The following is a 12,301-nucleotide window of genomic DNA, read 5'->3' on the forward strand; positions in this document are numbered from 1 at the left end:
ACAGGATGAATAATAATTGGTTTAATGCAAATCTACCATCTCCTGTTCCTTTGCCACTGGTTGGTTCTTTGGCTCAGTACCAACCAATGAGATGTGGTGACATTATTAGGTGCAAAGAGAAAAGATTTTGCCCCTGCCTCTTCTTTCCTACTTGGAGATGCGATAGGTATCTTGTAAATTTGAGGCAGCCAATCTCTTGGCTGAATGCCAACCATTGAAGAGGACCATGCAGAAAAACATTTTTAAGTGTCTGGCTCCTGGAAAACCTCATTGAACTTGATCAAACAAAACCTCATTGAGCTACCCACCTTCAAACCTTCTGTTTACTAGAAGTGGCTATTGATTACAATTTCTTTTTTTAATTTGTTTCTGTTTACAGAAATAACACACCTTCATTATAGGAAATTCACCGCATATTGAAAGGCATACACACATAGAAAATTTTAACTTATCTGTCTATAGATACTATTAATTTCTGGGTCATTTCCTTCTAGTTCTTTATGTACACACATACCTCTAATTTATGGGAAGGAAGGTTTCTGAATACTGTTGTGTTTGAGTTAATGAATACTTGCTATTTAAAATTTCATCCAACTTACAGATTTCTCTCTTCTCTTCAACCTTGTATTAATTAACTGTAAAATGGGACAAGAAGTTGAAACAATCCTTCTCCGGACTGAGGGAAACAAAAGAATTTTCAACAATGTTAAAGCCTCAATTTTCCCTGGAGGCTTGTGATTTTGAAGGGGACACTTTAGTGACTAAAGCAATTTCTATTGATATGGTACAGGCCTTACTTTAAGGAAGTCTATGGACTTTAATCAATTGTAAAGGGGGGAAAGAAGAGACAGGAAGAAGGGTCAGAGTCAAATCAGCCCCCCAAAAGATAAGCCCAAGCTCAAAATCATAACAAAGAAAACCTGTCTCAAAATCAGTTGATTGTGAGAGTTTATGATGCTTTGGCATTTAAGTGGCTTGTATCTAAAGGTATCTTCCTTCAATTCATTCTTGTAATAAGTCAATCTGGCAGAAAAATAAACTTGCATTTTTCCCTTAAAATCAAAGTTTTACGTATTTTTCTATGCATATTAAATTTTCTGGAGCAGCCAGATAATTGCCATTCTTATTTTTCACATGTTCTTGCCCATGGAATTTCTCCATGTATAATATCAGACATAAAGGCTCTCCCAGATTTGAAGCTGTCTTCTTGACATCAAAGTTTGATTTAAGTACTAGAGAATATTCAGTTTCCTAATGTAGATTCAAAATTTTCATTTCAAAGAATCTTTTCCCTACAACTTCTTGTGCTACATACATCCTTATCCGTGTGAATGGGTGACAGCTTCCGTCACTCAGCAAAGGAATAGCAAGCATTTACTATGTGGACAGTAATGAAGTAAATATAGAAAAGTTTAGGACATAGTCCCTAAACCCAAAGGACTAGTTTAAGAGGTAAAACACACCATTAAAATAATAATAACATAAGGCCTTAAGTTCCCTTTTTCTATTCATTCCCTGCCCCATTTATATTTGTTTGGTTCTAAAATGGATCAGAAGGCTTTTAAATATTATGTTATGCTATATTATTTTAATTATATTATATTATACTGTATTATATTATATTCATAGTATATATTATTATATTATATTATATATATTTTATTATATTATATTATATAATTATATAATATTATATATTATGTATCACTTTTCTGTACGTTTGATCTAAAATAAATAAGAGCACAGGTTGGTGAGAAGGTTTCCTCTAACTAGGGGCAAGGAATTGGTTCCATTGTTAACTTGAAATGTGTGTATCAGGAAAATCAATAGAAGAGCGACTATCTTACCCTGAAACCCATGAGTTTCCTTTAGCCTTGGTCAAGTACCCATAGCAACTGAGCAATTTCTCTATATTGCTTTTTTTAGGGAAGTTACAGGGATCTGAAGGTTATAAAGGAATCTCTTTCCCTTTCCTCAAGACAGCTCAGTAGCAACATATCTTCACATTTCAGTTGCGTGAATTTACTTTTCAGGAGCTCAGCACCTCCACATAGGCCTGCAGACCTGCATTGGCCTACAATTAATGTTTATCCGTTTCATACTTCTCCTTCCCCTTTCCTACAAAGTTTCCTGAGGTGGTAAAGAAAGTGGTCCTGATTGTAACATAGCATTGCTGGGTAAGAGAACAGGAAGAGAAGAATCATTGAGAATACTCACAATGATTTTCTGGAAATTCACCAAGGCAACATAGCCCTGGTAAGCCTCCAGGCTTGATTCCTTTTCTGCCATTATTTCTACCACAACCTTCACCAATAAGCACAAATACACAGAGAAAGGTTGAATGGCCTCAGTACTACTTGTTATTTCTCAATTTCACTTTCTTTGACCATCAGAGGCATATACAAAGAAGATTGAGTTAAAGTGGATAGCCCTGGAGGTGGTCTGTTTCACATGACTTTCATATGAGTGTAAGCATGTGTAGGGGCATTGAGGAGGCTGGGTAAAACACTTTGGTCTTTCTCAGAAATTAAGGATGCTAGGAGCACCTGGGTGGCCCAGTTGGTTAAGCATCTGACTTTGGCTCAGGTCACGATCTCGAGCCCCACACCATGATGGCTCAGAACCTGGAGCCTGTTTTGGATTCTGTCTCTCCCTCTCTTTCTGTCCCTCCCCTGCCTGCACTCTGTCTTTCTCTCTCTCTCTCAAAAATAAATAAACATTAAAAAAATTAAAAAAAAAAAGAAATTAAGGATGTCTGTGCTATGGCCCTCAACATCGAAGGAAGCCAATGTTTAATAAAACCTAGCATTTCTAAGCGCTGCCCTGACACTTTATATACATTATGTCACTTAATCTTTTAACAATTTTAGGAAATGGGTATTTTCCCCTATTTTATGATTTAGGATATAATCACTACTTTTTAATCAATTTTTCAGTATGCATAGAATCACAGAAAAAAAAACATGGCTTTTTTCATTCGGTCTAGTTGAATTCTGGCTCTATAATTTACTAACAGTTTGAGCTTTTGCAAGATCTCCATATGCAAAATGAGGATAATTATATCTACCTTGCAGAGTTGTTGAGAGGATTCAAGATATTATCTATAAAACATCTAAGTCATAACTAATTATATGATCACTATTTAATATGTGTAGATTCAATTGTTATTCATCAGACTTTCACTGAGTACCACCCTCATACCGAGTACCCAGTTACATAATTATAGACATAAATCAGATCACACCTGTACTTTGCAGACACTTACAATCTGGCTGGAGAGGCACATGAATATAAAAGAAAATATAAGCATGTGAATTAGCTATAATAAAGATATTAACAGAGGATGACAGACTCTGTGACACAAGTGTTTAATTCTGCCTTAAAGAATGAGAAAAGTTTCAAATAGTAGAGGAGATATTTTCTCTGAACCAAAAAAAAAGTAGGAATCATATCTAATCTGGCATAAAAGAAGAGGAATAAAAGTTAAGGAAAAGGAAAGTGTTTGAGGCATAAAATGATGTGAAATGTTCTGGGGACAATAAACAGCTCTGTGGGCTCAAACGGACAGAAATAAGGCAACAATAGGGTCACTGTCTAGAGTAGAGCCATCCACTAGAAATATACAATGAGCCCTATATGTAATTTTATTTATTTTTTCACATATGTAATTTTAAATTTTCTAGTAGTCACCTTAAAAAATTAATAATAACAGCAGCACCTGTGTGGCTCAGTCAGTTAAGCATCCTACTCTTGATTTCAGCTCAGGTCATGATTTCATGGTTTGTGAGATCAAACCCTGCATCAGACTCCATACTGGGCATGGAGCCTGCTTAGGATTCTCTCCTCTCTCTCCCTCTCTCTGCCCCTCCCCCAGTCACATGCATGCACATGCTCTCTCTCTCTCTCTCTCAAAATAAATGAAGAAACTTTTTTAAAAAAGTAATAACATATTTTAGTTAATTCGATATATCTAAAATACCATTTCAGTATGTGATCAACATAAAAACCTTATCAATGATTTTATTTATTATTTTTAATACATGTCTTTGAGATCCTATGTATATTTAACAATTATAGCACATCTCCATTTAGACTAGCCATATTTCAAGGGCTCAATGGCCACATGTGACTACTGTATTGAACAGGGTGGGTTTAGTGACTAAGCAGGCCAGAAGCTTAGGTCAGAACCATGGAGAGTACCAACATACAAGTTGGGTGGGAATGGAAGAACATAGAAATGTCTTGTGGGGAGTTGAGGATGGCAGTCTGAGAAAAAGAAATGGGAACTCACAAACGCAGTGTGATAGAAGTCAGGAAAGGGAATTTCAAAAGAAACCCATCATTTCCAAAGACAAACTCATACTCTTCCCCTCACAGACCTGATCACCTTCCAGCATTCTCTATCTGGGAAGAGCACCACAATCCCTCCATGAGTCAAGCCAAACAAGGAGTCATTCTTGACATCTGTCACTCTTTTACCTACCACATGTAATGTATTGCCAACTCTTTTCAATATGTCCTCTAAATCTCTCTCAAATCTATCTACCATTTTTAATCCCCTACCATGCCTCTGTAGTCTACTTCAAATTAATCTCACCTCTTGCACAGATTACAAAAAAGTCTTTAGTACCCTACACACATACATTGCTGCGCATTTTAATTTATTCCCCTCCACCCCCACCATTACTGCCAGTCTAATCTTTTGATTTTTAATGTGAATGAAACCATTCAAGGCCTTTCCCTTTGCTCTTAGTGGAAAAACAAAGCTCCTTACAAGGCTTGTGAGCCCCTGCATGGTGTTGTCCCACAGTCTTTTCATTCCCATCTGCAACTAGTTGCTTCTTCACTCACCACCCTGGCAGCATTGGCCTTTGATCCGTTCCTTGTCCTTCCTTGCTAGGCCCCCTTCTGCCACGGGATCTTAGCATGTGCTACTCAGTCTATCTAGGATGTTCTTACCTCCCTTCTTCCCTATTTAATCCTTATTCATCCTTCAAATCTTATTTTAAGCAGCACAGCTTCAGAGAAGGCTTCTCTGATCAGGTGAAATCCCTATTCTAGCGGCACTGATTGCACCATTTTCTTCTTTTTCTGCGTATCCATTATAATTATAATCTTGCATTTAGTTAACATCTATCCCTAGACTGTGGGGAGGATGTCATGTGAGTTTGCTCAGTTTTGCATTGTCAATGGTTAACTAATGGATAACATTCACCCAACCATCCATGCAGCAAACATTTACTGAGCAGCAACTTGGAAGCAGGTGCTGTGCTAGCTGCTGGAGGTGACCAAAACAGGAAACCAAACAGGTCTGGGCTGGGGAAGCTGGAAATCTAGAAATGCTCCCTTGGGGTTCCCTCTGGTTTACTTAGGTTTCAACCAAGAGCAACTGTACATAAATTACAAAGTGATTTAAAGTACCTATTACACAGTTTCTCCTGAAAACTTATGCAGACACAATTAAACTTTTTTTTTTTTCAGTCGAAGTCACGATGAAATCCCAATAGACAGACTAAGGTTACACTGTATGGGAAGCTCAGCTAAAGCAACCCAGCATGCCTTATTCCTGGCACCAGTTCTAACCAGAGTCAACATCTTCCTTGCCCTAAGATAATAAATAATGAAATGTTGTTCAAAATTCTGAATTTTGGGGGGACAGAAATTTACCTTTTCTTGAATAATTCAGTTATGAACAATTTAATCATACTTTAGGATCTTAACATGAGAACAACATTTTAGCAACTTCTTTTTTATCATTTCCCAAATATGTGTAGCACCAACTTTAATATTTTAAGTCTTATGACAAATATTCTCATACTTTCCTAATGGAGGAAAATGATGCAGAATGGTTCAAGTACAGCCAAGATACAGTCTTATCTGAAACTCAGCACAGTGATGACTGCATACAAAGATTTGGGAGAAAAGCAAAAAAAGGTCCTTTTTTGGGGAGAAAGAAAGAAAAGCAGGTGTTAGGAGGCAGAAAACTAACATTTATCAAATACTTGATAACTCAAGCTCTATTTTTAATACCTAATTTCTCTTATTTCAGAGAAGTGTTATAAGTGGTTTATTTTTAGAAAACATTTTAGGCCAGACTTGTTCTACATTAATAAGAGAGAGTTGTTAAAATACTTAACTGCTTAATTATTGTCAACACATATGGCACTTACTATGATTAAATCATATAGTCTTTAAAATGACTCTTTAGAGGTAGGTGCTATTATTAACCCATGACATGAATGAGAAAACTGAGGCATGGGGAGGATAAGTACTTGCCAAAATAATGGAGCTAATACAAAATAGGGCCTTGTTTGAACCCCAGAAGTCTGGTTTTAGAGCCAGTGCAAGACTGCCTCTTGAGACTTCTCGATTCTTTTCTTGAATTATTTCAAAAATCATTTGATTGCAGACTAAATTCATATCTTTGTTACAGGATGAAAAGCACAAAAGTCAGATAACTACAGTCTACCCATTGTGGAAGATCCATCATATGAAGACAGAGGATCTCTAAAATAAAATGCAAACCAAGAGAAAATATACTTTTACAAGCCAATTCACATTTCATTTCAGGCATTTAAGTCTACCTGGGTCAGTGTTGTCACTAAGTGAGTGGTAAAGGTAACATAAATTATAATTGGCAGTCATGTAATCACACAGTGTAGGTCTACATATAAATCAGTTATTAACCAACTGCACTGAGTTAGAAACCATGATTATTTGAAATCTCCAACTGCAATCTTTTTTGAATATCATCTAGTTGGATAAGAGAAAAGACCACAGTCCACATATTCCACTTATTCATGCTTTTCAAAAAAGAAAAAAAAAAACCCATAATAACAAAAAAGTGGTGAAAATGTAATGAAAACTGTACCAGATTTTAGTAATTCAACTCATTTTCTTGATTGCTATTAGGTTAAACCGCATGAAATTGATAATATTCAACCATGGTTGACCTACAAAAATGACATTCATATGATTCAATCTAATAGGAAAGTCATACTTCATCATATATAATAAAATATAAAGAATTGTGTATCATTGTCCCTAAGAGGAAAGTCTGCTCAGAGGCCCATCAGGATAGCTTTAAAGAATCCCAGCTCTGGTGGACACTCCTTGGACTCTCCCAACACAAAATGACTCACTGGAAAATATTCACTGTGATCCCTACCCATGAATCTGAGAACAAGGACATTAGTTTATTAGAGAAGATGGGTTCATATGATCATATGATATGTTTCTTTAAAAACTTACACTTGGAGACTAGGCGCAGGAAAAATAAGGAGAGTTATTATTTGAAAGGTACAAAGTTTGTGTTAGGATGATGAAAAAGCTTTTGGGCATGGGTGGTGGTGATTATTACACAACATTGTGAATGTATTTAGTACCGCCGAATTGTACACTCACAGATGGTTAAAATGATAAATATTATGCATATTTCATCACAATAAAAAAGGCTTACCCTTGGAATAAACTTCATACTCCCTGTTGCAAAGCTATTGCAACTTTCTTGGATTCGGGACAATCGTGTGATTGTTTTTTAAATTCTGACATCCCTCAGAAGACACTGCAGTACCTGATTCTGTTCCACATTAGTGCCCAGCTTGCCTGGGCATTGTGGGTTAGACTCAGCACCTTTATATTGGCAGCATTTTGGGTTTGGGTTTCTTGATCCATCAGAGTCTTTACCTTGACAGTTTCTGTGCACATGCATGCACATGCACACGCGCGTGTGCACACACACACACATACACAGTATACCCCCCTGATGAGAACCATATGCATCAGAGATTTGGGAATGAAAATCATCTGCCTTGAAGCCATTGGCTGACATCCCACATGTTCTGGCAGCCTCTTCAAGTTGTCACTATCAGCTGTCTCATGTCAAATGAGTTAATAAGCTCATTTAGACTCCTGGTGGGCAGATGTGCATGTAGGTCAAAGCCCTTTTCGCAACAACAACTGCTGGATTACTAATGATTTTTTTTCCCTTTAATTAGGCCCAGGACAGAAATAGCATTTAAACTTTGACCCCTCTGAAGAAAAAATATTCACATAGTTTGGCAGGTTGGTTCCAATTCTTCATTAAACAGATATTTTTACTTACAATTGTAAAGGGATTCTTCCCTTTACAGTGCTTTACAAGCATCACAACCTTGTTCAAAGTTGTTAGCCTGCCAGGGGCACCTGGGTGGCTCAGTCCGTTGAGCATCTGACTTCAGCTCAGGTCATGATCTCTTGGTTTGTGAGTTTGAGCCCTGTGTCAGGCTCTGTCCTGACAGCTCAGAGACTGGAGTCTGCTTTGGATTCTGTGTCTCCCTCTCTCTCCAACCCTCATTCTCTCACACTCTGTCTCTCTCTCTCCCAAAAATAAATAAATATTTTTAAAAATTAATAATAAAAGTTGTTAGCTTTCCAGGAGAACGAGAAGGCCCATTATTGGTTTTGGACAATTGGGAAAGCTGACATGTTCAAGTACCCTGACTTAAAATGCTTTACATGAAGCAAAAAATATAGTCATTCCGTTAAAAGAGCCATGAACTTAAAAAACTTTTCTGTTTGAGTAATTACTCCATACCAGGATTGTTGATGTCTGTGTATGTTTCACCTGGTTTACGTCCTATAAAGTTTTAAGGAATTATATCCTATTTTAAATCATGATTTTTTACAGATGAAAGCAACATCATGATGTCAGAAGATTTTGTTAGGTTTTTAAATTGTGTGAGAGCTGAAATAAAAACTACATAAATGCTTGTTGGAGGAAGAAGTTTAAAATTCTTCATAGTTGTTCATACCTGTGGTGTTGAACTACTCCCAAACCATAAGTGAAATATTAGTTACATTTAGTAGGTTGATCTACAAAGCTAACGTTGAGTTGAGTAAAATATTTAAATAATGAACAAAACAAGAAAGTATTTTTAAATCTACTAAATCTTCATTAATGATATTTCGGTTCCTGCAAAAATAGTTATAGAAAACATGAGTCTTCTCATGCCTCTCTTAGAAAAAAGTGGAAGTATACGAACACATTAGATTATTTAACACACAAGAAGCTTTTCATGGGTTATGTCAACACTGTTCTGTTTCCCTTTATTATCCCAATATCTTGGAAGAATGGTCAGAATTCCTGGCTTTTGTACTCTTCTCCTTTGTCACCTCCCCAATATCTCTATTGAAACTGCTCCCTTAAAGATTTCCAAAAACCTCAAAGTTGACAAACTAAATAACTCTGTTGGGCTCCTGCCTGTTTCACTTGTCTGCAGTTTAATACTGTTGACAACTCATTCCATTTAAATACTCATTCATCCATTCATTTAACAAATACTTCTTTGTTACATATAACTTTTTCTTTCATGTGATAGTGGTGCCCCCGACCCATTGTCACTACATCTTCTGCTTCAGGTTTTTTTTTAAAGTGATGGACCTGCACACATTTGTCTAATTCTCCTGCCAGTGGTTCATATCTGAAAGAAGTCTAGCAATGTTTAAAGGTATAATGCATGGAAGCTAAAAGGAACTACTAGCTACCAAAAATATCTGCATGTACATTCCTGGTAGCTATTGCAAAGGTTGACACCCAGCCCTCTTTTCAAAATTGAACTCCTTTTGGGGGCTCCTGAGTGGCTCAGTCAGTTAAATGCCTGACTCTTGGTTTAGGCTCAGGTCATGATCTCACGGTTCATGGGTTCGAGTCCATGTCAGGCTCTTCACTGACAGAGTGGTGCCTGCTTGGGTTTCTCTCCCTCTCCCTCTCTCTTTCTGCCCCTGCCCCACTTGCTCTCTCTCTCTCTCTTTCTCTCAAGTAAATAAACTTTAAAAACTAATTTGAAAAATTAAAAAAAATTAAATCGACTTCTTTTCATTGAGCATTTTGAGGAAAACAGGATGTTGTGTAAAGATGTTTACTAGGTTTACAGTTTCAATTTTAGGATTTGTACATTTGACTCTTATTTACTTCTTCAAAAGATTACCAGCTACTTGAAAAACATGTACTGTCCTTAGAAGCGTCAAAAAAAGTGAGGTGAAACCTTAACAGAGTTGGATAAGGAAGAGAAGGGTGTCCAAGAATCATGGTCTGGTGCAGAACCATGAAATGATCTAAGTGTTTGATCTGCCCTCAGTCCTCTTGAAACATAGATTCCCTTTATTCGTCGATATGAGCTTCTTTGTTTATTTTGAATGGATGGATGAATGTTTGATTCACTGGGGATTATTTACCCTCCCCATATCTATTTATTAAACTGGAAAAGACTGGTGCTATTTCTCTGTGGGTTTTCATAACATCTCAGAAGTAAAAGTGGGTTAAGACAAAGTCTCGTATATAAAAGGACTTTGTGTTTCCTACACTTGAGTGTAGCACAAGAGGAAAAATCTTAGTGGAGAAAAACCCTGCAGGAAATAGATGAATGTCCTAGAGTAAAACAATGGAAGAGGTTAGGAGAAGGGAGATAATTCATCCATTAAGATAAATTAGTATATAATATAATCTCATGGTATTTTTCATTGTTTGAGGATTAATGTGTGGTACTTTGACGTGGGAAAGTACATCAGGGATATTTCCTAGTGCTCTTTTGGCCTTAGCACTAAAACTCTAGGACTAGGATATGTCAGCTTGTCACAAGCTATTTTCTGTTCATGCCACAGTGGGCAGTCATTCCTCCCAGGAGCACAAAGAGCGTCTTGGAAAGAGCCAATATACATGAAACTTGAGAAGGAAATACCCTTCAAAAATAACATCAGAAAGACATCAAGAAATGGCAAAAATTACCTAATGTGGGTTTGACACACCCAGCATTCTACTGTGTTTATTTGTATAAAACTGATTTTGTAATTTCTTCTCTGTGAATTGAAAGGCCTGCCAATCTTGAGCCATTTTTTTTCTAGTTATTAGAGGGCCCATTCTATGGACAGAAGGAATTGCAATCTAAGCCATCACAATAGCCATTTGATGTTGGTGTAGGGCTCTTAGGTACTCAATTTTTACTCAGAAAAAGCACAGCGCTCTCTCCGGAGCATAGCTCTGTCCAGAAAATAGCATTTTCCATTTGGTCCTAGGGATAAGGCTTCTCAGGCGCTTGTGTGATTATAATACTGATTTTGGAGACTGACAGGATGTTGTTCTTCTGAATGCCATTGCATGACCTCCATATATGGGGGAGGCTGAGATGGCCTCAGAGCCACAGCTTCATCCTGAGAAACATCTGTTTTGTTTCAAAGCAACAAGAATAGGAGCTACTTTACATGTGGAAATATTAATGACAGAAATGATTCATGAAACTGGGCCAGAATCACGTTTTTCCTTGATTTATCACATGCTATTTTTTCCTTCTGTTCTTTGACCACCTTTCCGCAAACCACTTGATGAAGAACATCAACTACTAGAGCAATAAAATGGGACTATAGCTCATGACAGAGACCATTCATAAATACAAAGATATATAGAGGCCCCATCTAGAAATTCATATGTAATATTTGCAAATGTTACAAATCTGAGGGTTTTTATTTTAAGGTCCCCTAAGAGACAAAATATTTGAAAATGCTCATCCCTGGTTTCTTTTTCCCATGTGATTACCTTCCTTCTCTTCCTGTACTTTCAGATGAACATTATAATCAAATAGAAATACACCTCTCAACAAACAGACTGGTGTTTCCAGCCAGAGTACATGAGAAGAGGGACAGATGCAATTTCCATACTGTCCAAACAAATGCATTTATTTCAGGTCAACTATTGAGGAAATTCAGCAGTGTTCCTAAGGAGACAAATACAATATGTTGGTTCAGAGCATACTGGCTGGGTTTGAATCCTGGCTCTGTCCCTTATTAGCTATGTAGATGTGGACCCATACTAAATTCTCTGTGCCTGAGTAGCCCAATCTGTACCATGGGGTAAGACTAGATCATGCCTCAAAGGGTGGTATTATGTTACATGAATAATTAGAACTACATATCTGTTGGGGTGGCTGGTGGCTCAGTCAGTTAAGTGTCCAACTCTTGGCTTTGGCTCAGGTCATGATCTCACAGTTCATGAGTTCAAGTCCCACACTGGGCTCTGTACTCACAGTGTGGATCCTGCTTGGTATTCTCTCTCTCTCTCTCTCTCTCTCTCTCTCTCTCTCTCTCTCCCCCTCCCACACGTGTTCTCTCTCTCAAAATAAATAAAGAACTATATATCTGTATGTAGTAAATATACACTGTTATTGATTATTTTTTTTAAACGTTTGTTTATTTTTGAGAGAGAGAGCACAAGTGGGAGAGGGGCAGAGAGCAAGGGAGACACAAAATCTGAAGTAGGCTCCAGGCTCTG

General features: G+C 37.2%; 1 protein-coding gene across 1 annotated transcript in view; it reads right to left on the reverse strand.

Moving 5' to 3' along the window:
• COL28A1 (collagen type XXVIII alpha 1 chain) overlaps positions 1-12,301 on the reverse strand; it is a 181,856-nt gene that overhangs the window by 130,733 nt on the left and 38,822 nt on the right. The gene's annotated exons all lie outside the window — the stretch shown is intronic.

This window comes from Lynx canadensis, chromosome A2, assembly GCF_007474595.2.
Source record: "Lynx canadensis isolate LIC74 chromosome A2, mLynCan4.pri.v2, whole genome shotgun sequence".
In the NCBI taxonomy this organism is placed as follows: Eukaryota; Metazoa; Chordata; class Mammalia; order Carnivora; family Felidae; genus Lynx; species Lynx canadensis.